This window comes from Malania oleifera, chromosome 4, assembly GCF_029873635.1.
Source record: "Malania oleifera isolate guangnan ecotype guangnan chromosome 4, ASM2987363v1, whole genome shotgun sequence".
NCBI classification, from domain to species: domain Eukaryota; kingdom Viridiplantae; phylum Streptophyta; class Magnoliopsida; order Santalales; family Ximeniaceae; genus Malania; species Malania oleifera.
The window spans coordinates 110,342,756-110,359,382 of NC_080420.1; the positions used below are offsets into that span (position 1 = coordinate 110,342,756).

Sequence of the window (16,627 nt, forward strand, 5' to 3'; positions counted from 1 at the left end):
TCCCAAATTTTAATATTCCTCTGAGAGATAAAAACTTGAGGAATTGTATAAAGGTCCAACTACAAATCACAGGTGCCCCACAAGTAGCCACTACATATATGGCTACTCTTCATCATCAACTGATCTACAGACTCCAAGATCATGCTGTTGATCTTCCCCTTCCAGGTCAATCTCAAGATACAATACTTATCACTGCTGAAAGAGAAGAAGATGTGCCTACCATTCTCCAGATTCCAAGACAGATTCCCAGAGAACTAAAAGAACTTATTCCTTTGAAATGGATCACTAGTTATGAACAACTTCATCAAATAACAACACCAGTCCACTTGCACTTGCATATATTTCCAAAGCCTTTCCATATACACCGTCTTAATCCCTTTTTACATCACCATCTCCACCATCTTCATCTTCTTATTCACCGAACTATTCTAAACACTTCAAGTCAACTGCTGAATTTCTTAGAAAACATTCTCTTGTCCAACCAAAGTTTATACCATTAAAGCCACCAACTCCACTAGCCATAGCTAAATCTTTCTCTTCTAAACCTGTTTCCGTTCATCAAAAACCTCAACCACCTTCATTGTTTGCTGATAAAATCCCTATCTTCTCTGAAACCTTCTCCGATGATGATAGCAGTAATGCTGCTTCCAATGAAACTTTGTCAACCTCAGAGACTCTGTTTGTCATGCCCCAAACTCGCAGATGGGTCCCAAGTGTGAATTTAGTAACCTAACCTGTCTCTGTATCAATTTAAAACATACCTGATACAATACAAATAAAGGGTCCGACCCCGTGGGGTGAACGGATACCCACATATATACACACAATCATCCATACTCATCCAAAATACGCAGCGAAATACGGTCTTTTATACACAACTAGTATCATACCAGAGTCTATGCAAACTAGGATATACATTCCCATAATTACAACACATACTCCAGGTGTCCACAAAACTATCCCGACAACCTGGATACCAAAACTCGTACCTAGTAGATACTAGCAGTAGCTACGTCACCCTTGCTCCCAGATGCTAGGATGCTACTTACGGCTACTTGAGGGACCTGAAAAACATTGTACGTACATTCGGGGTGAGACACCTCTCAGTAACGAAGAAAGCAGTTTATATCAGTGTGTGGCATACCAGTGTTATTTTACATACTTCATAACACTATAAAAGATACGATACAGTTCGAAACATTTACATACAGTTTCATACATATACATACAGTTCCATATAGTTCCAGTATTTTCACAAAGACCATTTTAGTATATACAATACCCAAAACATACGATCAGTGTCATCACACCAGTTCGCAACTACACAAGGTCACCTCGTCACACAGTGATTACATTGCTACATACACAACTACGCTACGACGACCCAGACCCAATAGTGATTACATTGCTCCATACGCAACTACAAGGTCACCTAGTCTCACAGCGATTACATTGCTACACACGCAACTACGAAGCGACGACTCAGGCCCACAGTGATTACATTTCCACATACGCAACTACACAAGGTCACCTAGTCTCACAATGATTACATTGCCGTATGCACAACTACGCTGCGATGACCTAGGCCCACAGTGATTACATTGCTACATACGGTGTAGGACACACCCTTCGGTGACCAGCCGGAACATACTGGTGATATTTCACACCCCGGATATAGAGCCGGCCACTCTCGCCCACTGTAGTTAACCGATACATGGCTATTTTACAAATCCTTGGAATCATTTTGGAACTCACGTTCCTATACATTTTGGTGTACGGTAATTAGCCACCACATAGCTGTTTTACAAATACCTGGAATAAATACATACACCCATACATACCACACTTATTTGGTTTACGGCAAATCATATCAGTTACAATTTCAAGTATACATTTTATGCAAATATGGATTACGGTCACCTCAATAGTACCATTTTAACATCACCAATAGTTTCCAAAACAAAGTAGAGATGATACCCGAAATCTCCAATTTTTCCCGAAAACTATAACCCAAAAATCCCGTATTTTATCCGATAGATTTCCCTAAATAAGGAGCCAAAACATACATACGATCATAGCCTACAAGCTTACCGATCCTGATTTCGAAAATGAACTAATATAAACTGAATCTCCTTACCTTACCTTAACCCGAATTCCAACTACGAACTCTACGATCCCCAAAACTACGAACCGAGACTCCAAAACCTACAAACCACAGTACAATACAGGCTTACAATCCGTACTACTACACATATACAAAATCAGAAACGAAAATCGAGCCTTACCTCGATTTTAGCCCGAAACCCGAAGTTGCTCGAAACGAGATTCTGATATGCTAGAAACGTAGAGAATCCTTCACTGATCCTCGTAGTAACTTTGGATTTACAAACCGAGCAACGATCGGCAAAAAAAACTAGAGAGAAAGTGTGTAGGGAGAGTTCTAGAGAGAGAGAAAAAAATTTTAGGGAAACTTAGTCCCAAAGCAACCCAAAATCTCATTTATAGCACCTTTCACTCGAGTAGATTCTTCGACGAAATGCGGTCCTCGTCGACGAATTCTTCACTAGCCTCGTCGACGAATCAACAGCCTCGTCGACGAGCCAGATATTTCACATTTTCCTGGACCTCTCGGCATTCACTCGTCGACGAACTTCTGAATTTCGTCGACGAGAAGCCTTCAGTCTTCGCCGACGAATTATGGCCTCGTCGACAAAGTCTGTGAAATTCCATTTTTACCCCTGTTTTACCTTATTAACCCCTATACCATGTTCTGGTTCTTACACTGTCAGTCTTAGACCAAGAAATTACAAACCTCACACAGATGCTTGTGGCCACTCCTACTTACCCAGGAACATCCAGAACACAAGAATTCGATGAGGGAATTAACACCACAACCCCTATTATGGAAGAACCTATAGAAGCTAATTCAGCCACTAAGCAATCTGCACCACCAAACCCTACGAATGGTCCCTGGTTCTCTTTCGAAGGAATTTATCCTACTAAATGGAGAGATCAAATTGGGGAATTTGGTGCATGGATTGATCTCCAACTATCCAAACTCGGCAATACTCTAGAAACAGTACTTGTTGAGTTCGTATCCAAATTCACTAGATCATTAAGAGAATGGCTTCAAAGCCTTGGAGATTACAGGCAACTCCAGTTCATAAGGTCTCAAACTCCTTCTCATGCTTTAGGAACTCTTTATCGAGAATTCATTAGAGATCTTGATGCTCATGCCAATGAAGTAAGACAAGAGTATTTTGAAATGAGATGCTGCTCATTAAAAAGGAAAGACCTTGATTTTCACTATCAAAGAATGTCCATACGATATTATCTTCTTGGAGGTTTTAATGATGAAAATATCAAACAGGTTTACATTAATTCTTTACTAGAAGATATTCAGCCTGAACTCCAAAGAAAGATCTCCTCTCTCAGATGACAACTTAGAGATATTTCTATTGGAGAGATCCATCAGCTTGCCTTATCTTCTTTAAAGAAGTTATGTGATACGCATCAACTTTTCTCAAAAATGATGAAGCAAAATCATAAGTTTACCAAGCAGTGCAAGAAGCTATATTTGCAGATCAAATGCAAAGAGAAAGATTGCATATGCATTCCAAAGAAGAAGAAGCATTTCAAGGAGTATCGAAGCTTTGATAAGCCAAAGAATTTTGGAAAGTCAAAAAGATTCAGATATTTTAAAAAGAAATCTAAGCAAGGACACTATAAATCCCCTTTGTGCTTCATTTGTAAGAAGAAAGGCCATTATGCTAAATAATGTCCTGAAAATTGTGCAAAATCTATAAAGATAGCCCAATAGCTGCAAACTGAAGACACTGAAGCTGATATTAAATCTATTCTTTCAGAACAAGAAGAAATAAATAAGGATAGAATTCTGGTTATGATTGATTCATAAGATTTTGATTCAGGAGATTCGTACTGAGATTCTAATACGAAGGAAATATTCAATGTTTAACCCCTCCTCTCTTCAAAACAATCACAAATAAGTCCTCATGTTCAAATTTAACTCCTCCCTGAGAAATATGGTAAACCCATATCTGCTATTGCATACATGGATACTGGTTCTCATCAAACCATGGTCGATCCCAAAGTTCTTCCTATCAGTTGGTCATCACACACTCAATTTTTTAGGGCTGCAAATGATCAATTTTTTACTACCACTTTGGTTTCTAAAAAGAAAATTGGGATTACACTTCTTCCCAACTGCATTATATGGACCCATGTCATTGGAAGTGCTCTTCCTCAGAAAGATGTTCTTTTAGGATGGGATGTTTATTGTCTTTCTAAATCCTTGATAATTCTTCCCACAGGAATCAGGTTAAGAAAAAAATTATTCTCTTATTCATTTCTCTCCAAATTTTCAACCCATCCAAGAACAATTGTTAAAGTTATGTGCTGAAAGTCATGATCAATTTCTTCATGATCATCATCTTTGGAAAAATCCAGACTTCTTTATCCATATTCCCTTTAAGTTAAATGAAGATGTCAATCCAACTAAAGCTTCTCATCTCGGTATGACTCCTTCGGATCTAAAGCTTGCAAGAGAAGAATGTCAATCTTTATTAAAGCAAGGGCTTATTGAACCAACTAATTCTTCCTGGGCATGCCAAGCATTCTATGTTGAAAAAAAATGGGAAAGGATCCGGGGAAGGAAAAGATTAGTCATTGATTATAAGCCCCTCAATACCTCTATAAGGGATGATAAATTTTCCATTCCAAAAGCCAAAACACAGTTTATTCTTTTTGCTGAAGCAACGATTTTCTCAAAATTTGATCTAAAAGGTGCTTTTTGGCAACTTGGAATTCATCCAGATGACAGGTACAAAATTGCTTTTTGCATTCCAAATGAACAATTTCAATGGACTGTGTTACCCTTTGGTCTAAAGATAGCTCCTTCCCTATTCCAAAAGGTGATGACCAAAATCTTTATTCCGATCCTTCACGGTAGTTTGATATACATTGATGATATCTTACTATTCTCTAAATCCCAAGAAGATCACTACCATCTTCTCCAACTGTTCCAACAGCTTGCTACACATTATGGGATTTTGCTCTCAAAAAAGAAAAGCATTATCGAACAAAATGAAATTGATTTTTTGGGAATGAAGATATCTCATGGAACCATCTGTCCAGGACCCCATCTCGCCAAGGAATTATTGCAGTTTCCTAACGATCATCTTTCGATAAAGAAAATTCAATAATTTCTTGGAATCATCAATTATGTCAGAGATTTTATTCCTCACGCAAGTCATTACACTAGTGCCCTGACAAAACTCTTGAAGAAAAAACCACCACCATGGGACCTAGATCAGACAAAAGCTGTCCAATATCTCAAAAAGGCTGTAGAAAATCCACCACCTTTAATTATTTCATCTTACGGGAATCTTATCCTACAGACAGATGCCAGTGATTATTACTGGGGCCAATTTTACTTGAAGAAAAGGACAAGAAAAGGTCTTATTGTGGACATGCTAGCGGCGAATTCAAAGAATCCCAGAAGCATTACCATACTGTCTTCAAAGAAATCCTTGCCGTAAGAAATGGGATTCAGAAATTTGATGTTTATATGAGGACAAAGCACTTTACTATTGAGATGGACAACTCATCTTTTCCTAGAATCTTTGAATTCAAAAATAAGGTTCTTCCAGATCCGCAAATTCTCACAATGAAAGAATGGTTTTCCCGATATAACTTCTCGGTAAAAAATATAAAAGGCACCCACAATGTCCTTGCTGATATGTTCTCTCGCCCCAAGAAAAATTCTTTCCTGATCTCAAGCCACCAAGTTATCCCATTGATTTTCATGGCATCACCATCTAAAATCCTTCACCTACGTGCTACTACCTAGATGATCTTTCCCCTAGAAATCCTTGCACAAAACAATAATGCAGACGAGTTAAAAACCTTTGTCATTGTCGCGATGCCCCGGACCCGCCAGAAACCACTCTAGCAATGGGTGCGGTTGCGAACTGGGAAAAAATTGATGTGAATTTTGAAAAAATATTTTCGTTGAAAAACAATGTGTGATGGAATCGCCACTAACCTTTTGGAGTGCGATTAGAACACTTGATTGCTACCCCGTTAAGGGTAGAATCGATCTGCGTCACCAGAGTAGGGTTTGGGAGTACGGTTACGCAAGAGGAAGGTATTAGCACCCCCTACATGCCCGTTCTTATGAACGGTACCAGATTAATAAAAAAATTATCCCAAAGTAAATTTAATAAGCCTTTCAAAATTGTTCCCTTCCAAAAATGCACAAAACAGATACTATATAGGTATTCCCTTATAACCGGGACAATCCAATACTCTAAAGAGTCCATGCCCTTTGCTACAATCATCGGGATGGAAAATCGAGAAAATATTTTACAAAAATACACTCTCGGAGTTTTTGAAATCTTTAGAGAAATTTCTAAGTGGAAAGTAATATTCCGAGAGGTTTTTGGAATTTGTTCGGAATGGAAATGATTTTTTGAGCCTAAAATATTTTTGTGATTTTTCTAAATGTGAAAACATTTTTGTGATTTTTTTGTGATTCTTTAATATTTTTCCCGAACTTCAAAATAGCACAAATAAAATTTAAGACAAAGACCATGGAAGTCAAAGAACATTTTTTTAGAAATTTTCTAAGTTTTTTTGAATTTTTATGGATTTTATGTGAATTTTTTGGATATTTAAATAATAATAAACAAGTGAAATGGAGAGAATCGGCGTGAACTGGTTCTGGGGATGAGCCGGTAAAGCACTGACCGGTCCGGAGGAAAACTAGTTTAAGGTCTTGGTCGAGACCATCTAGCCAACACGCGGTGAGTTTTGTAAGGGTGTGTGAGAGTGATAAAGTAATAGGAATAGTCTTCATGTTCCAAAACATTTTTTCTAATTTTTATCTTTTCTATTCTTTATAATTTTCCATACCTCCCTAATCTCAAATATCGAAAAGATAAATAATGAAAGTCAAACTAAGAATATTTTCTAAATTTTATCCTAATTTTCTCCTTTTTATGATTTTTTATGTCTTTATAAATGTACAATAATCATAAGTATATATACAACAATATTACGAATAAGATGAAATGAGATAAAATAAATCATAGTGCATGTGTGTAACGTGCATGCATGGAATGTTTGGGTGTGTGTGAGTGGGTGATGTATGAATCAATGTGTGTGCAGGTGTGTGTAGTGAGTGTGTGTGAGTGGGTGATGCGTGAATCAGTGTGTGTGCAGGTGTGTGTAGTGAGTGTGTGTGAGCGGGTGATGTGTGTGTGCAGGTGTGTGTAGTGAGTGTGTGTGAGCGGGTGATGCGTGAATCAGTGTGTGTGCAAGTGTGTGCAGTGAGTGTGTGTGATGGTGTGCGAGCAGTGTGTTAGTGAGTTACATCCACAGGGACTTATGTCAAACACCTAGTAAGCACACAAGTCAAACTCCAAACCTTACTCCCTTTTCAAATCAAATTTGATCTCAAAGCCCCAAACTAAACCCCAATTGATGCTGCCATCCCCCAAAACTCTTTCAATCATCCGTCTAAAAACAAACTTGGTTTAGGCATGTTATCAAACAGGTGGTAGGTGATTAGTATTCAAGCACATGTATGGTCTAAAAACAACATTGATTTGGGCATTTTATCAAGCAGGTGGTGGAGGGGTTGTGTGGTTCACCATTCTTAGAATTAATTCAAAATCTTAAGATAATAATTGAAACACACTCAACTAGAGTTAATTCATGAAAATGGTTATGAGTTCAAAATGCGGAAAGTTCAACATTCAAATTCGAATTTGATACCTCAGAATTGTCTCCGACCTTTCTTCCAAAAACCCCAAGATCAAAACTGAGTAAATATCCTATAGTTGAAGCTTCTAACAACCCCAAGAATCGGCATCTCTTTGAGTCATTTTGTCAAACACCTTCTAGGGTGGTTAGAGATGACAATATTTTCAAGCCAGAGTTAATCTTAGTTTATCAGGCTCTTCTTCTTCTTCCTGGTGTAGAGACTGAAGAGAATCTGGTGTTATACCTGAGCTTTGTTAAGAAACATACCAGAACTCATCTGGACCTTGCTCTCTATACTCTTACCCGAGTCATTGTCAGCAACCATTGACTCCTCCAATTTTCCTTTGGCCTACTCCCGGTTCAACCAGATGGCCACACTCCGTTTCTGATAGAAATCCCCTATAGATGAATGGCTTGGAACTCCACTCCAAAAGAGTTGAGTAACCTGGGTAGGATCAAATACGGCTGAAAAACCACCACGGTTAAGAGCTCTCAAAAAGAGTCATAGAAGACGGGAGGCAATGCGGGTGGTCGTGCTCCTTCAGCTTGTTGCTGCTGCTGCTGTGTTCGGGTGGCTGCCGCTGCCGCTATATTCGGGTGGCTTCTGGTTGGTTGGGGAAGAGGACGGTGATGAATGGTGGCCGTGAATTGGAGAGCAGATGGAGGTGAGTTCAGGTGATGAGGGTTGTTTTGATGCTGCGAGAGAGGATGGAGGTGAGTTCGGGTGATGAGGGTTGTTGTGATGCTGCGAGAGGGGATGGAGGTGAGTTCGGGTGATGAGGGTTGTTGTGATGCTGCGAGAGGGGATGGAGGTGAATTCGGGTGATGAGGGTTGTTGTGGCCGGATCTGCTGATCGAGGGGGATAGGTAAGCGTGAAGGAGAAGATGAAGGAGATGAGGGAGAGAATGAGATTTGGTGAGGTGGTTGGGGAGAAGGGAGAAGGTTGTCAAAGGTGAGATTGAACGAGAGAGGTGATGGGTTTTGTGGCAGGCTGGCAGCGGTTCTGTGAGGGAGACCAGACGTGGAGGGAGTTACTGTGTGTGGTGGCTAGAGAGTGGAGAGGGTGGAGAAATGAGAACGAGAGAGAGAGGCCGTAAGGGGTGGAGATGGTGGTGTCATGGGCTGCTGTGATGGTGGATCTGGCTGTGGGGGGTGGTTCCGGTGTGAAGTTGGAGAGATGAGAGTGGTTGAGAGAAGGGGAGAAAATGGAAAAAAAGAGAAAATGAGTGAGAGAGAGCCTCTGAGGGTGGTGGATGAACAGTGGCCTTCCCTGTGGGTGCTGCGGTGGTTGCAATGGTTGTGGTGGTGACGGTGAGATCGTTGGTGACGGAGGGGTTCGAAGATGAGGGTGGAGCTACTGCCGGGGGAAGTTGGTGGTGCCGGCGTGGCCTTGCTGTAGTGATGCAGAAGAGGTTACAGCTGTTGTTTGATTTGCTCGCAGCAGTGAAGTTGATGGTTTGGCAATGCAGAGAGAGAGTAAGCGTTGGCAATGCAGAGAGAGAGTAAGCGTGAGACAAAAGGGAGCTGCTGGAGGTAGTCTCTGATGGGGTGGTGACGGCAGCGAGGCGGTGATTAGGGAGGAGAGATGAGGCAGGAGAGCTTGAGAGATGGATCTGTGTGGAAAGGTGATGATGAACAGTAGAAAATGGAAATGAAAGACCCCACCTCTTCTAAGCTGCGAGAGAATAGCCTTTTTAATAGGCTCCGAGACCCTCTCCAGTCAATCCTTAACAAAATTTCCCTTCACAAAATTCCTTGTCAGGAAATATTCTTCTTATTATTTCCTTGCGAGAGAATAGCCTTGATAGAGTTGATATTCTTCTTATTCGAATGCAGATTGCTTTTGGCTGATGGTGTATTTGAAGATATTAGAGTTATCACGCTTTTCATTTCTTTTGGTTCAATCTACTATATTCCGAAATATTTTAATATGTTGCGAAAAGGTAATTATTAAAGACTTTTTTACGAAAATATTATATAAAAAATAAAAAAACACATATATAGGGAAATAAAATATCAAATAATACTCTGATTGGGAAAAAATTTCCCAAAGTAATGCTTACGTAATCTCGCAGCTTGATGCTGCGAGATTTAAACTGATACACTGCTGCAAAGACGATACGTGGTAAGGAGGGAACCAAATCTCGCAGCCAGTTGGAAATCGACGCGTGGCGCGTAAAGGGAGAAAATCTCGCAGCTCTAAGCTGCGAGATTTAAAGGGCAAGCCAGCGTCACCTTCCCGAGTTATGCAGGGAACTTACCTGGATGCTGCCGAAGGTGGGTAGTCAGATATAGGTTGCTGCGAGGGGGAGAAGGCTGGAATGCGACGGCGACGGAAAAGGATATGAGCAGCATGGGCAACGGCGCCGGCAAGGATGGTGAGCGACGACGGCGGCAAGGGGTGTTGGCGACGGTGGCGGCGAGGACTGGTTCTGCTTCAAGAGGTGTTGCAGGGTAAGGACGGGGAGGTTGCCTGAGGTGGAGATGCGTGGTGGTTGTGTCGGTTTTCTGGTGCGATCCGGAGTTGATAACGACGACGATGACGGTTACGATGGTTGTCGAAGTTGTTTGTAGTCGTGTGGTGTCGTGGCCGGATCTGCTGGTTTGTCGGGTGAGGTGGTGAAGTTGCTGCAAGGGAGGCTGGGCGAGTGGAGCAGGGTGTTGTGGAGCAGAGAGCGGCAGCGGCGGCTATTGTTTCAGCGAGTTGCCGAGAGGTGTGGGTTGTCGTCGGAGTTGCAAAGGCATGAACTGACGGCGTTGGTGATGGCGAGGCTCGGCTCCTTTAAATCTCGCAGCTCCAAGCTGCGAGATTTACTCCCCTCCGCCACGTGTCACCTTCTCACTGGCTGTTTGATTTAAATCTCGCAGCACCAAGCTGCGAGATTTTCTTCCCTCCGTGCCACGCGTCACCTTCCCAACGGTCTATCAGTTTAAATCTCGCAGCTTGAAGCTGCGAGATTACGTGAGCATTACTTTGGGAAATTTTTTCCCAATCAGAGTATTATTTGATATTTTATATATTTTTAATAATAAAACGGGAAAAAACTCGAGAAGAGAGAAGGGGGGGTGTTCTGATGCGCTGGATGGGACCCCGGGGGGGGGAGGGAGAGAGAAAAAAAAAAAAGACAAGGGGAGGGGGGCATGCATAGGGGGAGGGGGCCGGTTTGCAGTGCAAAATATTTATAAAAAAAAAAAACTGAGCAAACCGACAAATGAAAGGTCGGTTTAGAAAATTTCCCTTGACAAAATTCCTTGTCAGGAAATATTTCTTTATCCTCCTTACCCATGCGCATGTAGATTTTCCAGATTTTTTTATTCACCCTCTTAAAAATTTGATTCTCTTTTTGATGCACATGAGGGCTTGGGAGGTACTTCCAGGTGACACTTGAGATTGGGGAACCCAGAATTTTTCCCTTATTTATTTATTTATATTATATATTTTTTATGTGGATGTATTTTCCTTCCAATTTTATTCTCTCAAAAGTGACTCGGTTAAAAATTCACCGAGAGACCTGATTAAAATATTGGGGCTTAACTGAAACTCACTGGGGCCCAATTTAAAATACCGGGACTTGGTTTAAAATAACAGGACTTGGTTAAAAGTACCAGGACTCATTGAAAATAGGGTCTTCCAATTTTCGAGATTCTAAGTCAACTTTTATTACACCGGACCTCCTCAAGGTAGCTTGGTTAAAATTGGGGTGTCGACAACCATGACCCACTTCAGATCATATGCCAGCCGAATAAACCACTACCTTACCTTTCCATCTTATCCTTTCCTGAACCCATACATCATCACTCCCTCATCTTTTGATACTAATGCTATATGGTATATTTGGTATGTTTCTATTTTGCAAGTCCATGCGGTCATTGTTCCTCTAGAAGAGCTTTATACTCATCTCCATGATCCTGCTAATCAAAGTTCTCCCCTATGGAATTTTTTACAATGGTTTGACCAACTTCTCACCTGGAGAAAGAAGCTAACCAACCTCATGGGAAATCACAACCTTTGGAAGCTTGATCCTCAAGTTGCATCAACAGTTCACAGTGTTCTTATCCTTCACAGGCCATATTTCTACAATCCAGTCAAAAATCTTCTATCGTCACAAAACTGTGCTTACAAATGGGATACTCTCAATGACTTTCCCAACTCAAGGCCAAATTATAAGCTTCCTTTTCTCAAGTTTCTTTGTGAAATGAATGATTTCAAGTTCTGCAACGAGATCCTTTATGCTATCCTAAACATCATACCTCCGCCTAAGCCACCATCCTACAAAGATCTTTTACAAGACTTTCAAGATTCGATGGAGATGAATGACCCCTTCATTACTCCCACTTATTATCACCTTGTTCGCGGAGAGATAACTGATGAAGATTATATTAATTTGAACCTGTCTCCCTCTCATCACATGTAGCTTATCACTGTAGCATGCCACCGTAGCTTGTCACTATAGCACGTCAATGTAGCTTGTCACTGTAGCTTGTCACTATTGCATGCCAGCTGTCCATCTTTCATTAAGCCTTGTTCATCTATATATGGGATTGTCTTCCCATTTGTAAAGCAAAACATGTTTGAAGTGAAATAAAATCCATGTGTATTTATCTATGGCTTTCTAAACCTCTTCCTTCCCTAAAACTATTTGTCCAAAGGGCTTTTGTGCTTTATCTCTATGATCTTGTAATTTTGTTTTGGCTATCAAGTATGTTGTGTGCTTGCCTCCTAAGAAGATCCTGCACACCAGAAAAATTGTACGATCCCCTTTGATCTTCCTTGGTAAACATTGGTTATCAACCTAGAGTCTCCGTTTGAATCTGTGTGAAGGATAGTGTTGAAGAAAGGGCTCTGTGATAATGTTTGACAATGGAAAAGATCTAGGGGCTCCCGAATTTGTGTGGTATCAGAAAGTTGCCTTCACAAGCAGAGCAAGTCTTAAACTAGCATTCTGAGTCTGCCACTTTAAGACTTGCTCTACATGTGAAGGAAGATTTCTGGATCTGTCTGGTTGAACCTCAGGGGGTTGGATAAACGGTCTAGAGTGAAGGTTTGACTCTGGATGGGCTCTTGGTTCCAAAGGTGGGAAGTGTTTATCATAAGGGGAAGTCATAAAGTAAGGAATTGGCTGAGATATGGAACATGGGGTTTGGTTATGCCTTTTAGATAAATTGGGGTTATGAACCGAATTTTGTTCTGAAGGAAGTAAGCCTTCTTGTTTAATAATTTCAAGAGCTCTTTCATAGATCCAAAGAGGCTTAGACTTTGTAGATGAACTTCAAAGTCCTATCTAAGGGTTGTCTGGGTCATCTAGTCTTCTGTGAGAAGTAGGAGTTTTGCATGAAGCTCGAGTCTCATACTTGTATGTAGATTTATGGCAATCACAATATGTGTTAGCCTTAGTGGCTCCACCATCATTGTTTAATGTGTTTTGATGATATTAACCTATATGTTGTTCCTAGTGTTTTCCTATCTTTGCATATCATGTTTACTATAGGTACTCGTACATGAATTATTGGATTGAAGGCAAAGATCGGACCAAGTAGACGTTAAGAAGGAAAGATTAAATGGACACGTACTCGGAATGACCCAAGCACAACCAAAGGAAGCTTAATTGGAGAATTATTTGCAATAAGGTTTGTGTGAGGTAGTACGTTTTGTAACTCTTGTGAGTGTGTTTCTTGCATGATTTCTGAGCAAGAGTTGAGCAAAGCACATGCATACTAGGACACATGAGTTTATAGGATCGCACTAAAAACATAAACACAAACTCAACTTTCATGGCTTTCTAAGTTAAAACAAGAGTTTGTCAAATGAATCCTAAAACTCAAATATGTTTTCAAATGGACAAGTTTTTAACATCCTAATTTTAAGAACATTTTTATACTTAGTCCCGATTGTGTTAAAACAAGTTTAATGTCCTTAAGGTTCAAAGAAAGTCAAGTATATTCAATAAAGGACATACTAAGCATATAAGATATCGAAACAAGTTTTCAAATATGTTTTCATAAAACAAGATATCTTATATTTATGGGGAAACTCACTTGGATAAGTTTTAATCTTCGTTAAACTCAATATATTTCATATACTTTTGTTCAAGAATATTTTAAGTCATTAAAATGCTTTTTGACAAGGAAAAACAAAGCAATCGTCACTAACGTAGTGCAATCTTGAGTCCTGAACACCTTGCGGTATTTTGGACGTAACTTTTTCTATAAAAGTCCAAATGGGACGATATTGGTGTCCCTGGAAAGCTAAGACAAAATTCCAGAACTTTCATTTTGGTGACATTTTCTAATTCAGGGACTTTGTTGACGAAATTCAGATTTCGTCAACGAATTTTGGGTAGAAGTGCCCCAACGGGCGGAAAACGGCTAGTTTGCCAAATAAAGTAATTTTTCTTCCCCCCAACGGCTAGTTAACGGCTCCTAAGGTTCTTAGGCTATAATACAAGCTTTTAGACTTGTATTAAGATGGTTTTGAGGATTGTTGATCATATTTGTGAAAAATATCATTTTATCCAAAACCTAAGCACTTTGCACTTTGCACTTTGCATTTTAGTTATTCTTCTCAAGTGCTCAATCCTCTCTTGCTCACTTATCTTGTAAGATTCATTCCTTGAGAGAATAGAGTGAGGATTTGGTTGTGTTTCATATTGGCTCATTTAAGGAGCATTAAATTGTATTTCTAATCTCTTGTAAGGTTCTTTGTGAACCATTGTTGTAAGGTTCTTTGTGAACCGAAGCGAAGGCTCTTGGTGAGCGCGGTAGGGGTTTCTTCCCAAGTGTAGGGATTTGTTCTCGAGTTGTAAGGCTTCTCCATCGGTGAAGGAGTATCTTTAGTGGATTGTGGAATCCTTGGCTTGGTGCTAAGGCGTGGACGTAGGCTTGGTGCCGAACCACGTAAAAATACTGGTGTTGTTCTTTCTCTCCCTTACACTCTTTATTTTATATCTTATGCATGATTTATTTATATTGCGATATAATTTCTTGTATCTTGCCAAGAGTTTTTATTTTGTAGAAAAATACGTATTTCGCCAAAAGAGTCTATTCACCCCCCCTCTAGACTATATACTCCGGGCTGGGACTCCCAACAATATGGATCACACATAAAAGGATTAACGTCTCAGATAAAATGTTCCTCAATTTTTTCAGTATAGATGGGTTTTCCATCTGCTTCAACGCTGCTTAGAGGAATATCTCCTTCAAAAGTGACTGGTTTTATCATCAAGGATTGGAAAATGGGTGGAGTGTTGGAGGAAGCAACATCTTTTGGTTTAAAGACAATTTTCACCATTCCATTAGAGAGCCTCTCAAACTTGGAATCTGAGAAATGGACTGGTGTTATTTGTTGATGAAGCTGTTCATAACTGGTGATCCATTCCAAAGGAATAAGTTGTTTCAGTTCTCCCCTGGGAATCCATCTTGGAATCTAGAGAATGGTAGGCACATCTTCTTCTCTTTCAGCAATGATAAGTATTGTTTCTTGAGATTGCCCTAGAAGGGGAAGATCAATAGCATGATCTTGGAGTCTCTAGATCAGTTGATGATGAAGAGTAGCCATATATGCAGTGGCAACTTGTGGGGCACCTGGGATTTGTAGTTGGAACTTTATGCAATTCCTCAAGTTTTTATCTCTCAGAGGAATATTTAAATTTGGGAAGAAGGTGAGGCAAACGCTACCAGCTTGGAGGGTGGTAAGAGAAGTTCCAATAGCAGCATGTTCATACTGAGTGTAAGTAGTATTTAGGAGGGTAATTCTAGCTGTAATAGGTGGGTATAACCTTCCCTGATCCATTGATTAATCAGGTCTTGATCAAGCTCAAAATCAACATATTGTTCTTTGGAAGATGCTGGGATAAGACATTTATCAATGACAGTGGTGTGTATATATTCTTTGACATGGGGTTTGTTATGAGATATGAGAAGAGTACGAACTTGACTAGCAAAGGATTTTTTCCTTCTGAAAATATTATAGGGATTTACAAGAGGAAGAGAGGTTTCTTGAATCTGGGCAGAGTCAGAAATAAAAGAGTACTCAACAAGGTTGGTGATTTTGGAAGAGGCGGTCCTTTTAACAGAAGATGGAAGAGATATGGAAGAAGAAAGTCTGGCAGGGGTTATTTCGGAATCTTATAAAAGAGAATCCATGATAACAAATTTCCCTATTCACTAAGTGTGGTCGGTTATATGAATTTTTTTCCGCCAATTTAGTATTCATTTTTCATTTTAGTGTTCTAACAAATTACACAAAAGTTAACTAGTTTTTTTTTTTATTTTTACAATATTTGTATAAAATAAATTAATAATAATAAGTATTTTTGGCACTATTTACTAGTGAAAATAGTTTTATTTTTCATTTTTAGTTTTCAAATAACTATAAAAAATTCACCTTATTTTCAAATTTTTAAAAATTACATATGAAAGCATTTTTCATTATTCCAACTCTTACTTTGGATATAAAAGGATAGGAATCAAATCTTAGCCTTTAATTTGTGTGGAATATGTTCTTTTAAATTCACACAAATTTAAATTCAAATCCCAAAATTCATGATTGAAAATATTATCTTATATTGAATTTGGAAAATAAGTTGTCTTTTATGATCATTTTAAAATGTAAAAATAAAAAATTATTTTACACATTTAAATAAACTATTTATTTTGTACCTTTTTCAATGTGAATCTTTAAAAACTAAAAAAAAATATATATGCTAAAATTTTATAACTATTTTGAAAGCTGAAAATTGAAAATAAGAAACGTTTTTCTAGAACCAAATGGGTCGCTAGCATTTATGAAGTATATAGGAGATATATTGAATTGTCATTCTTGTTTGTCACTTGAAAAACTAA

At 39.3% G+C, this 16,627-nt stretch overlaps 1 long non-coding RNA gene across 1 annotated transcript; it reads right to left on the reverse strand.

Moving 5' to 3' along the window:
* Nucleotides 1-850: 850 nt before the first annotated feature.
* LOC131152912 (uncharacterized) lies at nucleotides 851-9,209 on the reverse strand. Its single transcript, XR_009136119.1, has 2 exons — nucleotides 7,798-9,209; nucleotides 851-1,064 (listed from the first exon to the last, which is right to left on the reverse strand). It is a non-coding gene; the product is annotated as an uncharacterized LOC131152912 (long non-coding RNA).
* Nucleotides 9,210-16,627: the final 7,418 nt, after the last annotated feature.